The sequence below is a fragment of the Cinclus cinclus genome, chromosome 1 (genome assembly GCF_963662255.1).
Source record: "Cinclus cinclus chromosome 1, bCinCin1.1, whole genome shotgun sequence".
Classification (NCBI taxonomy): Eukaryota; Metazoa; Chordata; class Aves; order Passeriformes; family Cinclidae; genus Cinclus; species Cinclus cinclus.
The window spans coordinates 108,849,287-108,856,402 of record NC_085046.1 but is presented as its reverse complement, the minus strand read 5'-3'; positions in this window follow the sequence as shown (position 1 = coordinate 108,856,402).

Here is a 7,116-nt window from a genome sequence, read left to right as displayed (position 1 = left end):
TCCCACCAGTTAAACAATAAGGATTTCTTCATTACCTTTTCTTTATTATCTAGTCAACATGTCCAGCAGTGGACCAAATATGGCAGGGCCTTAGAAATTACTTTGGACCCTGACACATGCGACCGTATGATCTGCAGTTGGAACACGTCAATATTCCCCCATAGGAACAACAGTACAATGCAACGTGGTATCTATTAAAGATCAGTTCAATGATACTAAACTAGAAATACAACAAATAATATATAGAAACCAAATACTTTAGGCACAAAGTAAAAGTAATCCCTTTTTCAACCAATTCCAACCCCATGTCCCTCCAGAAAACCAGGATTCCACCTGGTGTCTTCTACAAGGTGTTGAGTAAGTGTAGTAATTCCTGTAGTTGAGCATGGATAGAGTTAAAATGGCCACTTAAGTTTATACAATATAATTTATCAAAATCTTCACACCTATGCTCCTGTGTTAAAAACTAAAAATCAATTGCTCCTCAATTTTGTAGCATAGCATGTTTAATGCTGTCTACATCAATTAACAAACCAGATATATCTGTGCTGCTAGTATTGCTAAACTTTGCTAATCAACACCCAACTCTATTCAGGCTCATGAGGGTTTATACACTTGCAACCCCAGTTGCAGCAGCCAACAAAGAGTCAGTGATTATCTTGGTAGTGTTCTAGAATTTAGCTCAATCTCTGTAGTCAGGGCAAAAACAGATATGCTCTGAGTATGACAGTGCTGAGTTTGGTTTTTTGGATGCATACTGAAGTAGTTATATTCAGAGATAAGAGAGTTTGTTTTCTTAGGGTGCATGGACTTCCTTCAACTGCCATTGGCACTCTGGCCTAGGCTTGGTCCCCTCAGATTAAGAAGATACCTTGTGGAAGTTGCATACATGTACTAAAACTCAGGGTTAGTGAATTATACCAGCATGAAGTATCTTAATACTGTCGTATTGTGTCATTGACCCACCCAGTTATAGGGCTATTTCTTGTGCTAATAAATTCAAAGGTGGCACAACTATCTGCATTGAAGATGCCTAAAATCCACAACTGCTTTGGGTGTAAAGCAGGGGATTTCCTGAGGTGGGACAGCTATTGCCACAATCCAGTAGCTGGGCAGGCCACAGATGCAGGAGTGCTGTCACATAAACGTTGCAGCTCGTGTGTAGTGAGAGGGACACAGGTCAGACACATGGTGAGTGTGCTGCATTTAGCACACATGTAGCAGTGCTAGGGCATCGCAAGGTCTGGCTGCCTTAGCCAGAGCCACCCAGATGTTTTTTCCAAGGGGGGTACGAGTATGAGGAACCCTGTTAAAACATAAACAGAAGAAAAGTCAACTCCCCACCCCTTTTTCCACTCCCACCTCTTACTCCTGCCAATATGAGTGTTTAGCAGGTACTCTGTGCCACTGCTGATCCCTGGAATGGTGATAGCAACCTGCTTTCTGCTGCTATCACCTCAGCAGCCATAGAACCTAATTACATGGAGGGGTGGATACTACACCTTTGCACCTGAAAAGTAAAACTGCACAGAACCTTGAGTGACTAGGGAGGGCATAATCCAAAAGAAAATTGACCCAATAGTCCCACTGGGGAGTATACAGGTAGGAGTGGTGCTCCTAATGCCTAAAGTGAGTGGATGTTAATTTTCCTATTTTTTAAAACAGTGCAACTATAGAATAACTCCTCTGAAACAAAAGTAAAATCAATTTTAAAAACAAACTGTACGCATCTGAAAATGTCTTTGCTTTTCTTATCCTTCCCCTGCACAAAGAAGCTTTTAATTGGGAGGATTTTAGTTTTATCCAAAGGCATCCAGCCCATATGTGCCAAAACCATCCCACAATGATAACCGAAGTACAGTCAGTAGGGACAATAGGGAGTGTTGTTTCAACATTGGCATACACTGCGAAGGAGAGGAAAGATAACTTCCAGAACAATAGTTTTATTCAACAATGGTGAGAAATATGAACGGAGTTTTGTTTTAAATCAATATTGAAGGCAGTACAATATAATATTACAAACCATAAAAATAGAAATATTATGAAAATTACTTAAAGTGAAGATTTTAAGGAAAGTAATATTATTAAAATGTTAGCTCAAGCTACAGAAAATGTTTTTTTAAGTTTCTTGTGCCACTCTAAGCCTTATTTTCCTTGCGGATAGGCTTACAATAAAGGCTATGAAAACAGCAAAGGTCATCATTTTCAGAGCAGATGAAACTTGGTGATTTGCATTAGAAGCACTTACAACTCCAGAAAACTGCTGTAGGAGCTGGGTATTTGGCCTTGTATCCTGCAACACCCCAGTATGACATAATATCTTTCAGCAGATAAACTACATCACATCAGGACCTCAGTGGTATCTTTCACTTTGTGCTTAGCTCCTTGACAATCTCCCAGGTAGAAGTCACCCAGCTACCTTGCTCTCCAGTTTTCCTTTGAAGGAAATCAGCTAGCTCTGTTCACATCAAAGCATGAGGGAAGCTCTGTGGATAGTTCACGACCAGCCCTCCCCAAAAGATAGCACGGACCAGCCTGCATTCTGTAGGTTCTGCTCAGCATAGTTCTCAAACACTATTGCAAAAGTCCTCACATTCTTTTCTGTCATACTTCAGAATTTGCAGCACATACTTTAAGATTTATATAATGAAACTTCCACTCCAAAAAAATGAAACACAAGTTATGTGATACACTTTGATTGGAAAAACACATAAAAAATAGCAACATGTAAGGCTGCTTTTGTGTGGTGTGCATACAGAATTTAATACTAGAAATCCACTTGCTACTAACTCAGGGTTGAAAGCACAATATAAAAAGCATTTGCTTGTAACAAATCATAAATAGTTGCTTGGATTTCTGCATCTCTTCCTGGAATCTTAATTCTGGCATGTAGCCACTGCATGGTGTCAAAAGCCCAATCAGTAGGTCTTTTGCGATTCCCAGCACTTCCCCGGGGATTCCACTCCCCAAGATTACCTAGCTGCTCTATTTTTCAAATTATCTCATACAGACGATTTCCTGTTTCATTAATCAAAAGGGTCATTATTACATTTTTATATGCTGGGGGACCAGTTTTAATCAGTCTATTTCTCATGGTAAAAAATGGGGACTCCGCATCAGAGTGTCAGTGTCCCCAGTAAAAACTGCTGCTTTCATTCCTTCCTCCTTCATTCACTGTATACAATCTCACAAGGTACACCATGGACACTCAGACCCTGGCTAAGTATTTTCTGTGAGGTATTTAATACTACATCTCTGAGCAGCCATGTCTAGCAAATGAGTATCCTGTGCATTAGTTTTAAATGTATTCTCTTTAAAATAATTTTTGGCTTAGCACCAAGAATTTCTTTCAATCTCCAGCATCCAAGGTTATGTTAAGAGTTAGAGATTGCTTAAACAATCACCAGCAAGGATATCAGCAAAAATGAGATTTAATATTAAGTTACGGAATGACAAAGTTTGTCAACAAGATTCACTCTACTACTTACAGAACAGTTAAGGTATCCCAAGTTAAAACAAGCAACAACAAAACCAAATAAAAGCCAAATCAAGACAGAATTGAACCAGAACTATTTGTGTGTGTGTGACAAAAGGACAGTGAGGCAAGGATAAAAATGAATATGGCTTAAAAGCTTAGCATCACTCAACAGTACCTAAACTTATACTTTAAACTTAAAAATTTAACAAAGCAACAACCTTTAACTTATGCCTAACTTAACTTCTAACTTAAGTTATGCCTTAACTCTAACCATTTAACGGAGTAATTATGCAGCATTTAAACAAACTTATAATTTAAAACTTCACCTTACTTACAGGCCTAATTTACTGAAATCTCAGATTGCAGTGCAGCAGCAGTAGCTACAAACACTTGCCTTTGCAACATTATATTGGCCCTTATGTGTTCTACATCCTTGTCTTGTTTGACTGTTTTTCAAATCCTGTATTCTTTTGAACTGCAACTTTGTGTGCAAATAACAGGCATTCAGCCATGTGTCCAGCATGGAAAAGCCATTCTTCAGAGCATTTTTGAGGAGTTTGCACAAACTTTCTCACTCCCATGGAATCTTTAGCCTCTCATAGCTTGGGCTCAATATTTGCACAAATTTCTAGCTTGTCCCAAAATGTGCTCCACGGTTCCAGTTGTTCCACTGGTGGAGCCATGGTGCAAGGCTCCTTTTTATGAAATATATTTACCAATGTACTCATATAAGGATGTGATAACAACAACAAAAATAGTGAGGGCAATCACTCTGTTCTAGTGGTATTGTCCAGAGACACCACAAATGCAAAGGACTAAGGGTTCTTCCTGATGGAATCTGAAATGTACTTAAGCAGTGTTTACAATACACCATGAAACAAGAAGTGTATGACAGTGATGATGCTTCGGACACAGAAAAACATCACTAAGTTCCACACAAAACTGGGTACTCAGACCAAGTCTTGACCTCCTATATGCTGCACACACACAGAACAGTGCTCCCAGTATGGATTTGTGTTTTGCTCTCTTGGCACCACCACGCACCCCAGTGCTCAAGCCCTGTCCTTTCTTTACATCAGCTTTTGTGCTCGAGGCATTCCATCCTCATGCCCATTAATGTTACAGGTTCTAGAGGATGCCTGTGCACAAAAAAAAACCCTGAAACCCAAACGTGATTACAAAGCAGATATTTTTTTATTAGATGCAGTAGCAAATGATACATACCAACCCCTCGATTTTTTGAAAAGCTGCTGAGCAGGAGAAGGAGATGAAGCATGGTGCTCAGGTGGGAGGGACAAGCAGGCACGGCACTTTCAGGGAATCCCCTGGGTCAAAGTGTCGTGCATCTTGTCCTCTTCTGTCCCTCCACCCTAGAAACACACCTCGTATCTCTTCCCCTTGGAGTGGAATTTTTCCAGTTACGACATCATCTCACACTTGGCCAGAGTGTGAGATGAGACCATAACAGCTCATGACCCCACCTCCATGCTAGCTCTATTGTATATTGTTCTTCTGTCACAGGTTAAGTTCCCATCAATTGACCAATACATTGTTTCTCTTAAGTATCAAATTCCCACCAGTTAAACAAAATGGTTTTCTTCATTGTCTTTTCTTCACTGTCTTATCTTGTAACTGTGCACAACAGTGGACCAAATATGGCAGGGCCTTAGACACAACTTTTGCTCCTGACACAATGATTGTAGTGCTTTTGAAGTCTCCCTGTGTTAGACTGGCCATGTCCACAGTAAACATTACTTCAAAACAACTGGAACAGATCCATACATTGAAACATTTGGTGGTAAGAACCTGGCATCTATGCTGTACAAATCTCAAAGGGTTTTGCTTTAGTCTAGCTCTGATTTGATCCCAAGCACTGGACATCAGTGGTAAGAACTGGACTGCATTAGGCAGGGATCTGCAGAGCATATTCTGGCTTAGTTTCAAAACAAAGGAATTCAATTTGTACATGCCAGAACTATTCCATGATGTGAGCAAAAGCATGGTAAATAGGAATGGTGATGATGATAATGCTTACTTAAAAAATACACTCCTGATCAAAACTGAAAAACTGTATCCATTGTTTCTTTATTATAGTACCTTACAAGGGCTTTCCATAGATGGTGAACTCAACAGAAATAGCACAGTTCTGGTCTTACTACTTGATTTTTTGAAGAAAGCCTAACACTTTACTTTTCTGCTCCCCTTTAAATGGAAATAATCACTACAATTGCTCTCTGTTCCCCATCCCCACTTCTAGGATATATCAACCACTACTAGGAGCACACACCAAATTCTTGTCAATAGCAGATAGAGGGATGAAGGGTTGCATGAACTTCTGTGTCATGACCACTGCTGCTTTCATGACTGGCTAAAAAGTGAGTTACCTAAAAAAAAAATATTAGCAGGTGTGGGAATTGGCATACAGTGACACCAATGAGAGAAAGCAGAAAAGTTATATGCTAACACACACTGCTATTTCATTATATAAACTCAGAGTTTTGACACCTCAGCTGGTCATCTGGTAAAATAAAAGAATAATTCTGCTAATAACAGAACATCAGGACGTTTTAGAGAAGCCCTTGGCAGAAAATTCAGTGTCACCCAGTAAGTAGCTAAAATGGACTTTTTAATACAGGTTGAGAAGAAAGTAATTCATATCGGGGCAGTCTTCAGGAAATTTTTAGTCTAACCACGGAAGATCTTTTCAACAAACCTCATCTGCTTTTGTGACCATGCTCTCTACCATGACAAACATCTTGCCTAATTACTGACTTACTGTCTGTGTTCAGGCAATATACCTACCCCTTATTTTTCTTCAGGTTTTTCCTACCGGACACCTGCATTTTTCTTACCAGATGAATACAGCCATACCATACCTCCAAGACTGAGACCCACAGTAAGCAATAACTGAGTATTACAGGAGATGAATTAACAGAGTAGTGCAGCTTACTTGAATAGACAGTGTGCATTTTCAGAGAGAAAAAAAAAAAAAAAAAGGTATACTTAGATGATGCCTTTGTTCCACAGCTACCAGGACATGTGTGTTGAGGAATGCACCTGGTCAAGGTAGCTCAGCTTGCAAGCTGCACATTGAGGTGCCTGTGAGTTTTGTGAATGGTTAAGAAGTTGCCTTAACATATGACAGCCAGCATGATGCATATCCTTTCTTGACACAGGGACCTGTGGAATTCAAGAATGTTATTTCTGTTAACATTTTGATCTGCAAGTGGACCACCAGTATCCTGATGGTAAGCTCTGCATATGAAGAAAAACAAAAACATAAATGCAAAGGAGAAGGAGGAGGTATTTAACAGGTCGATTGCTTTTTCCTTTCTTCCAATTCTTTGCCTTAAACATGTTTCACAACTTTTACGAGTGCTAAGATATTTAATGAACCCTGAGTAACTATAAGAGACACCTGCAAAACCTGAGCTTTTGCCAGTCAATTATTTCTTTCCTCAGAGACTCTCATTCTCTCTTGCTGCTAGGAGAAACAAGGAAAATGAAAGACATCAGAGCTTGTTGTGGAGCTTGCTGCAGATCTATTGCAAGTGGCTGGCTGGATCTCCTGCTGAGCTTACTTTGTGAGCACCAGAGAGATGGAGAGCATCCCAGAGCAGACTGCATGTCCCCTGGGA